Below are 13,502 nucleotides of genomic sequence, written 5' to 3' on the forward strand. Positions count from 1 at the left end.
TCGTACCATATGAAAATCTACTTTCATAGAACTTTTCCCTAGAAATTTGACTGAACTATGACTTTAATGATGTTTCCTTCTTCCCCTCTTCAAGTTTTTTATTTATTGGTCATAGTTGTAGGTGCACAATACAGTATTTGAGCACTAGTGGCACTGCAGAGCAATGATCGCTGAGTAGCTTTAGGGCTTTAGAGTGAGCAGTCAGAAATCCTGTCACGACAGCAAGTGGTGCCCCAATTAATCTCACAGTAGTTGGAATGTGTGTTAATCTGCCGTATGTAAATAAATGAAATTTTTAGTTGATAGGCTTCAACATGCAAAACATCTCTCTCTCTCTCTATCTCTCTCTCTCTATTTATGTCTCTCTCTCTTTCTGTCGGTCTCTCTCCTTTCTCCCCCCGTCCCCTCTGTCTCTCCCAGCCATGATGTAACCAGAGACTCCCTTATTAAATTTAGCAGGGGAACCCGACCACACCACAGCCCACATGGCTTCTGTGCCATAGTCATACCCTCCGCACACACACACACACACACGCAGCGTCCCGGTGTGGTATGGTTTGGAGCCCAGCAGCCTGTTCTGTGGCCTGTCTAACTACAGGGCTTTTCTGTGTGAGGTTTATTTTGGTGCACGCTCCCCTCTCTGCGTGCTCTCCCCATACAATGGACTCGTTTACATAAAGCCAAAATCAAACACGCGCGCTGACACGGACGCAGGCCTTTGCCTCTACTCGTTGTTCGGCCCTTTGGCGCATGGAGACTCGGGTTTTGACCACAGTCTTGTCCTTGGTCAAAATGAGAAGGGCCATTATACTGTTATTTTAGATCCGATCATAACTTATCCTCTTTTTGTTTTGTCCGTCCACCCACAATCCATTTTACAATGTATGTAATTAGATTGATTAATTTTTGATTTACTGGGCTTTCATTACATTTTCCACACTTCCACAGCTTCATATTGTGTTAAACCTACAGAATCTTGAGATGTTTTCACATAAACACTAATGCATCATAGCCCAACTTCTGCAACCTCTGTTAACCTTAGTAACGAAAGCTGCTACCAAATCATGACCAAGATTACACTCGACTTTACTTTACACAGTTCATTTGAAAGCTGTGCCGATTATTTATTCAATTGTGTAGGCTAATTTACACAACCAAATAACAAAAAGCATAATGTGCCCTTTTAATATACAGTACGTATATCAGGAATGGGGCTTTAAATCGCACCCTGATATCTGTAGTAATGCTGACTGTGTGACAGAGATTAGTGCACACAGCATCTCTTTACATCTAGAATTTCTCCTGGTGGTGATGGTATAAAATTAGCACCAATACAAACACACACTTGTTACTGCAGGTGTACATAATACGTCGGCTTGCACGTCAATGTGCAGGTAAACACACACATGCATTCCTCCCTAACACAAAATACACACACCACAAAACCCAGCTACACATGCTCAAGCACCTGGCCTGTTGGCATCAAGTCTTAAAAGCTCATTAGAAAGCCATCAGATCTAACATGACTCACACTGCCGGGGGTGCCGCTGCTTCCAGAGAGGCCCCAGCTCTGAAGCTTCATACCCAGAGGCAGAGCACCAAGGTCTGGGTTGCACAGGGGTGAGGCTGGGATGGGGCAGGGCCCGGCTTTCCCTTAAACCCACCAAAATGGAAACAGGGGCCAAGAGCTTTGATAAAACTTTGAGGGCAGAATTATCTCTGAGGGCAAGATCAAGATTGTAAAGACGGATAAATTGCTGTTATTCATCAGGCGCCGTCACAAAATGTCACACTGCACGCACGCACACACACACTCATTGTGGAATCTGGAAAGATAAAATCCTCATTAGCCTAGGGGAAAACTGAATATAGAAAAAGAACATCAGAAAATAATATGTACCAACACACTGGTTACATAATCATACAATGTATAATCATACGTGTTCAATGCCAGCATGTTCATTTGATTGAATAAAAGAGAAGTAATGAAAAAACCCAGTCATGTAATTACAGAGCAGTGCAAAATAAACACAGCTTATTGACGCAACAAAAGACAAACAAAAGGTGAAAATATGTGGAGTAAAACATGTGGAAACATTACAGCATCAGTAAACATACAATCTGTAACAGTGAGATAGATTTGAGACTGTGACCACAGCAGATGTCAGGATTATGAGAGAAAAGTAATGTAGCTCTGAAAATCGAGGACAGAGAAACAAGAGTATTTTATTTTTGGAAAATATAAGGACTTCTTGCGACTTTGTGCATTTCCCCCACTTTCCTATAAACTGATGCCATTATCTGAATGTAAAAGCGGTCAAGTGAATATTCTTTCTTTTAGATTTTCAAACAATTGCAGTGCTTCAATGTGCAAAAAATGTCTTGTCATCCATCCAAACGATCGCAAACACTGAGAAACGTGCAAGTTTAGTCTCTTAAAGGCAGCTTCCTGAAACTTGCCCATTTCTCGCCAACCACATCTGGGTGGGTGTGTCTAACCAGGCATATAGGCAGGTAACACATGTGTGACATGTTGAAGTACACCTTATGGAATTGAATTCTTAATTGTGTAAAGAAAGTAGCAACACATTTGTCAAACATATACTCAATATATACTCTAGTCTATATTATTATTAGAGACATTTGTCATATTACATCACATCAAATTATCGCAAGTTCACTGGCAAAAACAGATTTGTTTGGTTGTTGCACAATCCCTGTATCATTCAAATTGATGTGCAGTTATTAATCTAAAAAATTGTAATAAATTGTTGACGTGGTAGAAATCCTTTATAAGCTGCGTGTTGTGTAATCCACGCCCTTCATCATACCACAGCAGCCATGTGAAAGTCAAAGCGACTTGACTACATAGAGATTTCCGGCCTGATGCAATGTAACATGACAGAGATGGGTGGAATTTTCCTTTAACTGTTGCACAGAAACCATTTCTTTTATTAGCATAATCTCTATTAAAATCAAAGAGACTCATCGCTGGTACTTGAGTGTATTTCATCACAGCTTGTGGTTTAGAGCTCTCAGATAATGAGGTATTGTCTTTGCTGTCTTGGATTGGCTGTTTGGTTAATGTGGAGCAGCTTGTTTATTGGCTGTTGGCTGGACAGCCTGTGGAGGGATACAGAACAAATCCAGCTCTGGCAGAATGCGTCACAGCATCGACCACAAGGAACAGCTCCAAATATTGACATCCAGGCCTGTAAGCCAGGGAGCTGCTATAAAGTTGAGCGTGTTTACCAGAGGAGTGCTGGTGATTCAGTGTTTCTGCATCCACGGTGCTCCACCCTGGAGACCCCATCCAGTTTACACAGCAACCACATTTACATTTCAGCCTGGATATCTGCCTATCTACAGTAAATCTGAGTATTTCCATCAGTGCTGCATCATTAAACCAAACCTGGCAACATTCTGTTTCACAAGAAAGATGTTGACTAAAAAGGGACATTTGGGATATTTTATCGTAGATTTATTGGTGGAAATCCCCCCACTGACATCATGACACTGCATATTTGTCATCACTCTGTGAAGTTGAACGCATTCCACAAGTGAATCTGTGGTGACAAGCTTTTTTGGCAAACCTGTTTTCACTTAAGGTACCTCAGTTTGTTTATTTACAATATATCCATCTTTACTTATAGTTAGGGAACTGTGACCAGCAGGGGGCCCATTACTAACAGATGTATTTAGTTATCCAAAGACAGCTTTTGGTGGTGTTAATACCAAATAAAACCCTTCTGCTCAGTGTGTTCATTTAGGAGTTGTGTATTTACAAAGATTAATTTACAGTTAATTCTCTGCCATTTGTTAAAAGTTTCAGGCGACAAACTAGTCTGTTGGATGGCCCCTGAGTACCGGTGTAAGGATTAGACTATTTGCTAATTTTTCCAAATTCCTATTCAAACATTCAGCTGCCAAAACTGTTTGGATTCACAGCCAGGATGCTACAACAAGCCCCTCGAACCCACAGGACTCTGATGATGTTTTTTTTTAAAGACAAGCTGTGATAGGTTAGCCAAAACAAATAATGGGGCATTTTTACTCAAGTGCATAATGATGTTCCACTTGAACAGTAGGGAGCAGCTCCACCAGCCCTTGTCTAGATTTGGGAGGTGGTCCAATATCTGCTTAAAGGCCCCAAACTGCTGAGGTCAGCCGTGCCTCTATACTGTAATATAGGGCCAAAAATGCATGAATGAAGTATCATGCAAAGTAAAAAGTATTTAGTAGTAGAAGTGAACATGTGAACGGTAAAAAAGCACAACTGGATATTGTCGCAACTGTTTTGGTGCTCATTTGCATCTATTGGAGCAAAAAAACAGAATGGATGACAAAGGCCACTTCAATAAAGACAGCAGAAGAGGCAATCAAAATGGCAAAATAAAACCAATTTCAGTTGTAAGAGTAAGAGTGTAGATGGAAGCCCAAATTGCTGTAAGAAAAAAAGATTTGTTTTCATATTTTTCGGGAATATTGTGGCTTTAGCATCAACAAAAGCAACTCCATCAAAGCACCCTCACATTTAATTTGCATTTGACAATGAAATCCATGCATGCAGAGACGTGCATTTGTGTGTGTGTGTGTGTGTGTGTGTGTGTGTGTGTGTGTGTGTGTGTGTGTGCGTGTGCATGCATACAGTATGTCCTTCAAATCACACACTGCTTGATGCATTCTTGATTCTTTGTGTTTGAAACTCCCTTCCATCAATGATAACAAAGCTCTCGCAAAGTCGCCTTTTTCACATTTCAACAAAATGACAGGTCACAAGCGTAACAGGCTGCAATTATGTGACGATTTCCCTCATCCACAGCCTTCCTCTGTGAGAATGCACAGGAGCTCCCTATAAATAGACTGCTTTTCTATTGGCAGACCGGGGCTGCCTCTCTCTTTGTTCCCTCAGAATGGAACTTGTAATTGTGCTGCTTTTATTTTCAAGACAACGGCACTTTCTCCACAACTGGTGAAGAATGACACACACACAGAGACGCACACACACACATGCAATCATGAACACAAGCACAAACATGCATCAGTGCTGGAAGAAGAAGTAAAGGTAACATCAAAATGTAAAAAAAAATAATATGAAGAAAGAAAGAACGGACACAATGTAAGAATAGTAAGTAATGAAGGAACGAGGGGAAGAAATGTAGTGAAAGAAAATTTGGAGGTCAAAAGTGGAAAGAATTCGGAATTGTACATTGAACTGATTTAAGACAAAATTACGTTCAAACTAGGTCAGTGACGGCAAGTTTGCCAGTCATTTAGCAGGTCTGTAGGCCATTGACTGGACCACTTCAGAAGCTGAGCCACCACAATAAAAGCTAATTGCATCTTGTGGATTCCAAACAAAAGCTGAAGTGACTTTCCTCTGGTCCATGCGTTATCAATCAATGACCAATACAACGTTTCATGGTAAAACACATTTGCATGTAACTCAACTCCCTTATTGGTCTATTAAGGCCTACAGACCAGTTAAGAGAAGCTGCAACTTAGTGACCAAGAAATTTCCCACAAAAAATTATTTAAGTTTGACAAAATCACTTGATGGCTACATTACTCATCGTGTTCGCGTTGTTCAGGTTTACACGTGTGTGAGGCCTATGAACTCTGTCTCTCTCTCTCACACACGCACACACACATTTACGCACATACAGAATACAGCAGTATGTAAGAATATATGTGTACAGGCATGTACATGTACACACAGAGGGGAGAGAATAAAGCGGTTTTCTCCATGTGCCCGTTTACAAAAGCTGCGGATCCTCTGCAGCTTACAGCTTGTTGGCTTTTTGTATGGATCCTTCAGAAAGTCTTCACCCCTCTTGGCTTTTCTTTTAACCTTCAGAATAACACATTGTTTTGTCCCGTGCGAGGCTCTTTTCTTCGGGCCATGCAGGCAGAGGGTGGGGCCTGCAGCTGTGTCAATAGGCTACCGCGCAATTCCTAATTCAGCCTCAAAAAGCTGCGCGGTGCTTTCATGTTGGCCTCCTGGCTAAAAGACTGGCGTGTTTACACTTTGCTCTTTGTCGAACACCTTACACCTGTGTTTTGGGGTGTGTGCGCGGCTTAGTGGGAAGGTGTGTGCGCGTACCTGTTGAGTGAAGTGCAGCACCTGTTGCATAAATGTACTCTGTGAACTGGACCAGCCTAATCTCTGACACAATTAGTGAACCGTGAGATAATAATTAGAATAAAGGAAGAAGAACGGTGAGTTTTGTTTTCTGGGTGTTGTTTGTTTCTTGCACTGCCAATCATGAACAACAGTTTGTGAGTTGTTATTTTTGAACTGCCATGTGATTTTCTCAGTATTGAGCTTCAACTCTCATGTTCAACTTTTTCGAGTTTTGTGCCAGTTCACAATTTCAAACTGAAACAAGGAAGCATGCAGAGAGTGCAAAACATTTCTCTCTAACTTGCCATGACACCAAAAACACACACATCTGTGTACGTTCCACTTTTACAAACTGACTTCTTAGTTTAGTTAAATGCTTACATTATTTTCTCTAGTCCCTGCAAATATCCTACCTACAGTAGTGTTAACACAGGACAAGGAGTATGTATGGTTGTATATGGCCTCAAAATAATAACTAAATATTTTAATGATGTTGAATCAATTGGATTGGTCTGGATTTGTCTGAAAACCTACTGCAATATTCTCCGTTGGCCAATATTTTCTCTACTTTACTTCTTTACGTCTCTAATCTCTATTTATTGGTAATTTGTTTAATTATCCTGCTAACACACAAACCAAAGCTAAACCTTTGCACAGCCAGATTAGGGGTAGGGGCACAGAGAACGAGATGATTGAGAGTGAGAGAGTGAGATAATGGGCGAGTGAGAGAGTAAGGGGAATGGGAGAGTGAGAGAGCGAGAGAGCGAGCGAGCGAGCGAGTGAGCAAGTTTTGCTGTATTGACCAAAAGCAGATGTTCGTGTGCTGTTTATTGAATTATAGTGATTTGCCCAAGCTTGTTCTTCATTTGATGTATCTTAGATTTATACATAGAAACGTTTATCCTTATCGTTCTCTTTTCAACTACAGAGCAGACTCGGGCATGTCCTTAATCCTTAAGATGATTGTCTCTTTGTTGGCAATCGATCAAATAAAATCAAACAGCTGAGGAATGCTGCCTTCATGTATTCTTTGTCAGTGACTTCATAGCCCTCGGCAGCTTGATATTTCACAGCACACAGGGTTGTAAATTGACTTTATTTCTCATTCTGTGAGCCGTCCCTGCTTCATCTATGACATCCTTATTGTCTTTCGTTTCAATTGACGCTGTGCAATTGATGTGCGCCGATACTCATCTCAGCAAAGCAGCACACACACTGATGTTTTGCCAAATAAATCCAAACAGATGACCTACTTTTCTTGCTATCCTCCTTTACTCAGGACCTATTACTTAGGTTGCAAAGAAGTATATTTCATATTATAGTGTATTAGAAATGACCAGGTTGACTGTTGTGGGTCAAACTTTTCAAGTCAGATATTCATTTTCATTTTTTGTAGTTTCATGGTTATCAAAGTGCAAAAAAAGGACATTTATTAGTACAGTATCAGCATGTATCTACCTATGCTTAGTATATGTATTTAAGTATTTCTGTTACTATCTCAACATCTACCATCTGCTTGCAGGTTTGACCTTTTTTGAGATAATGAGCTTTGAATTTGGTCGCTCCATCCAGCTGAAATCTAACAACTTTTAAAATACTTAACCCAATAATTTGATCCCAGAAAAAATCCCAGAATAACCCCACAAGAACATGGAGCATTCTTCACTGTCACAGTTTATGTGGTTAAGTCATTGCAGACCTTTATAATACTGAGGTCAGGGTTATTGTTGTTGTTGTCAAGTATATTGAAATATTTAATACTGTACATAGACTGAACCAAATACTCCAAATATGTGTTTTTTCTTCTATAACTCACAATTCACTCATCCACCAAAGCAGAGGTCTTACTATAGCAATTTTGAATGTCGCGCATACATACAATCGCCAAAGCCTGAAGACATAATAATCAGAAGTTTACGCTGACACTACTCATTAAACACCAAGAGTAACAACTTAATAACGTAAGCAAGTCAGATCCCTGGCACTGGCCCCAGGCTTTGTGTTGGCACAGTCCACATCCAGCTGGCCCCCGCCGCTGGACACACAATTCATTTCATGCTTCATCTCTTGGCCTAAAGAGCCACGACAGAAAAGGCTGCAGTGATAATTGTGCTGCTGAATCTAGCGTGAACAAAACATATTTGTTACAAGAGGGGCGACTGAAAAGAGGAAGGCAAACACGCGTGCGCGCACACATACACACACACACACACACACACACACACACACACACACACACACACACACACACACACACACACACACACACACACACACACACACACACACACACACATTTAGACACTTCAGTCACTTGCTTTATTCTTCCTGCTGGTTCCAATTTGATACATTATTGTGGTAAATTTACATGGACACCCTCTGATAGCAAAACATGAATGTTTTTTCTGCATTGTAACATTTAACCTGGGTAAGATAAAGTTCAAACCACCTAACCTCTTAAACGTTGCCAAACCATTGTGTCTCCATCATTCGGTTTGCTCAAACCCACTGAACTTTATTTTGAAATTCTAGTGTAGCTCTCAAAGTTTCCCCAAGATACCAAAAATGTCGGACTGAATTTTGGGGAGATGTGTGTAAAACTACGCACAAGACATCTGGAATACGAGGAAATCTTAACTTCTCTTTTTTCTTTATTGTGGTATCACTAATTTTATGCGAATCTTGACATAGTTTATGGTTTTCTGCTGCTTCCTCTGAGCTCTGTGACATGTCTAAGTGGAATATTTGAAGTCATCACACAATGTCTAATATCAGGACTGGGTGCTCTGAATTCCCCAAAAAGTTTCCTAAACATGTACTCAGGCCAGTAACATTTGTTTGGACAGTTTGCATTAACATTGTATTATCCAACACTTTTCTTCTCGGATTATAACTGTGGTAGGGGGCTACTGAGCAGTCTGGCGCCATCATCCTCCTCAAACATGTCATTACTGCAACCACAAGGTCAGCACAACATAACCCTGCACACAGATCCTATTAACTAGATGATACACTTAATCAAAACATGACAAATATGTTAATAAAAGCTTAACATGTGAAGCATGATGGATTGTCTCTTCCAGGGAGGGTGTGGGTGTCCTTCCTTGAGTGAAAGAGTTTAAGCATCTTAGGGTCATTGAGAGTGAGGGTAGGATGGAGATGGATAGTGGATTTGTGTGCCAAAGCTCAATCAACCTACAATCAGGCCCTACACTTATGGTCATTGGCTCTAGGTAGTGACTGAAAGAAGACAATTTCCGATACGATTTGATGAAACCAGTTGTCTTCATAGGGTGTCAGGACTGACTTTGACGCTCTCATCAGGAGTTTGGAGAAGAAATGCTGATTTGTGTTGGAGGAAAGGAGTGAACTTAGATGGTTTGGCCATCTGATCAGGTTAGCTTCTGGTATGCCTCCCTCTAACTAACTGAGGGAGAGGCCAGGGAGCACAGAATACACCGCAGGGATCATATAGTGTTCCAATGACTTGGTAACGTCCAAGAAGAGCTGCAGGATGTTGCAAAGGAGAAAGATGGAATTATGGGCTTCTGCCTTTATGAGACCTGAAAGTCGATGAAAACATCAGCAAACATGTATGGATTTGTAGAGATCTTATGTGTCTCAGGTGTCATGTAAATGCATTAGTTTGGTGTTGAAATGTTTAGGCCTCTCGGTTAAAAGGAAGTTCAATTTGGTAGAGAAATGTTAATCTGACATGCACAGTTTACAGTATAGCTGCATTCAATCTCATACCCAAATACAAATACATTCTGAGGAGGAACCTCAGTAGAGGCAATTCAAACAGAGATCCCAACGACAGACAAAATTGGAAGAATTATCATAACTATTGGTTTAACAGCAGTACGTGCTTGTTTCGATTGTGCCATGTACTGTTTCATTGATTGATGACAAATAGGTCTTCATATGCTGTTGACACTTGACTATTTTTTATAATGGTTCAATACTCTTAACAATGTCTCTGGGGGTTGAGTGTGATTACTTGTGTGGAAGTGAAGGGTGATGACCATGAGCTTGGACTCCTGCAGGAGTGATGCAGAACTTAAGGTTAAAAGTTAATCCTTATACAGTAGGAAAGAAGGTTGATTTTGGGGGGCCGGAGCCCTTGAGGCAGACAGGATGCGGCTCGCTCCTTTGGCACCTCTGGCCTGTGGTCTCCAATCCCCCAGAGTCTCATTTAGCCCTTATTCCTCCTCCTGCTCACCTCCCTCCCTTCAGGCATTCGCCCTGACAGATTGGAGGAAATGAACGTCTGCAAATTGGCCTCAGTGGCCAAATGAGGGGCCCCGCGACTCCAACGCAGCGTTGGCTTTGCATCCGGCTCGTTTGCGGTCTCTCGCCCTGCTCCTCCGTCTCTGCAGCTTGCCTTCCCCCGTATTAAATTAGGATCAGAACACGGCCTGTTTTGACATTTAGCTGATTATGGTCTTTGGGCTCTCTGTTTTTATTGGACCATGTAACAGTGGCTATTAGTGGTTAATAATATTGCAGAGGGTGCCATGTGAAAAGTTGCAATGTGAACTATTTCACGTCTGAAATAGATTCACATAGGTCTCTCGCTCTCTCTGTATGTGTTTGTGTGTGTGTGAAGCAAAGTTTTAATAAATCATAATAAATCATACATACCGTAAATCATGTAAATCATATTTAGCCATTCTGACACTCACATTAAACTCCACTGCACTGTAAATCTCAACATGGTTTTCATCAAAGTGTTGCAGTGCGTGTTCTTTTTCTCTGCAAACAATAATGGCTCCTTTCACTGGAGTCACATCTCTTCTCTCCCTATTGACAAAATACAAAGTCCTTTTTGTCTGCTTTTCTGTCAGACATTTCAAAACCTTTCAATTGACCTTCAGCCCACAGATCAACACAGTGGAGCCATTGGTTTTTCTTCTCGTTGGTTTTAAAACCTCAGTGTCAACACAGACGATGCAGGAATCTCATGTGAGCTTTCGTTTGTTCAATGATGACAAATATGGATGTCCTCGTGACGTATATGCCGCTATGGAGCCAAAATAATTAAGTAACTATTAATTAAACAATAAATAAATTAATCATTAGCTACATTTACATGCACAGCGATGATCTGATATTAGTCTGAATAAGATAATCAGTCAAGACCAAGACATATAAGACATGTAAAGACATGCAATAGTCTGATTAAGATTTTAATCAGTCTAAACTAAATAAGCTCAATTCAATATTAGCCGGACCATTCAGGCTGTACATGTACGTGTAAATGCATAAATCAGTCCTTTAGTCACTGGCACCACACATTTGGTGACAATATATGGCACAAAATCTGGGGGGCGGGAGTAGGAGTACTGTATGTAAGTGACAAACTTTAATGTCATGTAGCTCAGCGTCTCATTGTTTGTTCTGATGATTGAGAGTTCCATCTAAGAGTTGAAAGGAAAGTCACCTTTTGAATTTACTCTACTAAGGTCTACTCTTTTAAGGTGGCCTCTGTCTGCGTTACATGTGTAACAAAGCACAATTGTGGCAAATGAGAAAGTGACCAGTCAGGCAGGTGTTGCTCTCTGCAACCCTTTTAAAAGGTCTGCAACAACTTCATTACATATTAAGTCAAAATAGAAGAGCACTTGTTGAAACTTGGACGTTCATTACTTTACACATAGCTGACAGCGACATGAAATTACACGCACAGACCCATAGAGGTTCATGCTTTCTTTAAAATCTAAAGAATGCATGATGGTCCTGTATGGAGGCTTGCTTCAATATTACATTTCTATTCTCTGCTTTGATGCCATGTGATACGTTCATATCATGTAGTAATCAGTGAAAGAGAGAAACATGAAAGGACGACATGCACTGTCACTGATCACCTCAAACACTCCCCGGTCATATGAGACAGTGGGTGAACACACACTAGTTGCCCCCAAAGACAAACAAGATTACAGATCAGTGTAACTGTGAACATGTGTTTGGACACATATCTCGTTTAGGAAATGACAAAACAAAGGAATAACTGCCATTTCTTGTGCAGAGATTATTTGTATCATAGAAGAAATCTGAAACGCACACAATGCCTGCAGGGACCCAGAGGTGCACCACAATATGACTTTGTAGCAAACGGTTCCAGGACGTCACAGGCTTTCTTCTTTAATTACAACGATTATTCATATTACTTTGAGGATTTAGGATTTCATGACCACAACCAGCCGATCAAAACAAGCAGTCTTAATCAGTATCATACTGTAGGTTGAGGCCCTGGAATACTTGGTAGTGGATCTGTATTGGTCGGCCAGGCCTTATATTTAGTGTTTTGTCAGACTCCATTATCCTCAGTTTTAGCATTTTCAGGCTCTGTTTCTGTGTTTTCATGCGCAACCATGGATTTGTTAAGTGGTGTATTTCTGACTACAGAGGCCCTGACAGTAGAAATTCTTGCTTCCCTCCTTCACTCTGATCTTCTTCCTTTCTTCTTCTTCTTGGTTTTGGCCCGGCCTCATTTTGCCCCGTGGGAGTGGGATTAAGTTTACTGCTGCCAGTTTTTTTCAGAAGGTGGTAACTCAAAAAAAAAAACAACCCTCAAAGCCCTGCAGGCTCGTTTTCTCCTGTTTCCAATAGATTTCACTTTGCAACTTTCACTACTCACACCCCCCCCCCCCCCCCCCCCCCACACACACACACACATACAAAAATGAACATAGGCACAATCCAGCTTTGCCTTAGTATTCAGAGACTGTCGCAAACACAGGGGACAGCTCTGCTCCAAGCTGCCCAAGACCGGAGTCTGAACCAGCCTCCGGTCTCAGCGGAGCGATTTGTTGTAAAAGAGGAATAGGCAGCGAGAGGGGAAAGGGATATTAAATGCTCCCTCCCAGTATTCAGAAATCATAAATCTACTCTGTAAGCGGAGCTGTGAGGCATATCAAAGAACAAGAAGCAATCATCTCTTCATCTGGTCAATTATGCAGTTTTTTATGCACTTAATAAATTACTTCAAATGCACTTTGATCTTACTCAGTTATTATCTTTGACGGAACATTTTACTGGATGTCAGCCTACTGTACCTGATTTTGTACAATACAATAAAGGTATTCGTTATTATTATGCAAATTGGTCTCTGGTGAGCTCCTCTGCTTTGGCTCACTGTGTCTTCCTAACAATAATTAATGTGTTTTCATGCACAGGCCAGATTTTGTGCTTTGTCCTAGAATGTTCCCTTGACTCTTACAGATGTTTTGATGTTGAATCCTGGGTCCTCTATTCCCTGAAAATCTGGGAGGGTGGCATACGGTGATGAATAGCCATCGCCCTAGAACAAGGCACTAGACTGTGTCCTTAGAATTGGTATCCAGGTGCTGCACTGTTCTCAATAGTTAGGATGGGT

The sequence above is a fragment of the Genypterus blacodes genome, unplaced genomic scaffold (genome assembly GCF_046128005.1).
Source record: "Genypterus blacodes isolate CSIRO-AG114 ecotype Tasmania unplaced genomic scaffold, CSIRO-AGI_Gbla_v1 ptg000067l_1, whole genome shotgun sequence".
NCBI lineage: Eukaryota > Metazoa > Chordata > Actinopteri > Ophidiiformes > Ophidiidae > Genypterus > Genypterus blacodes.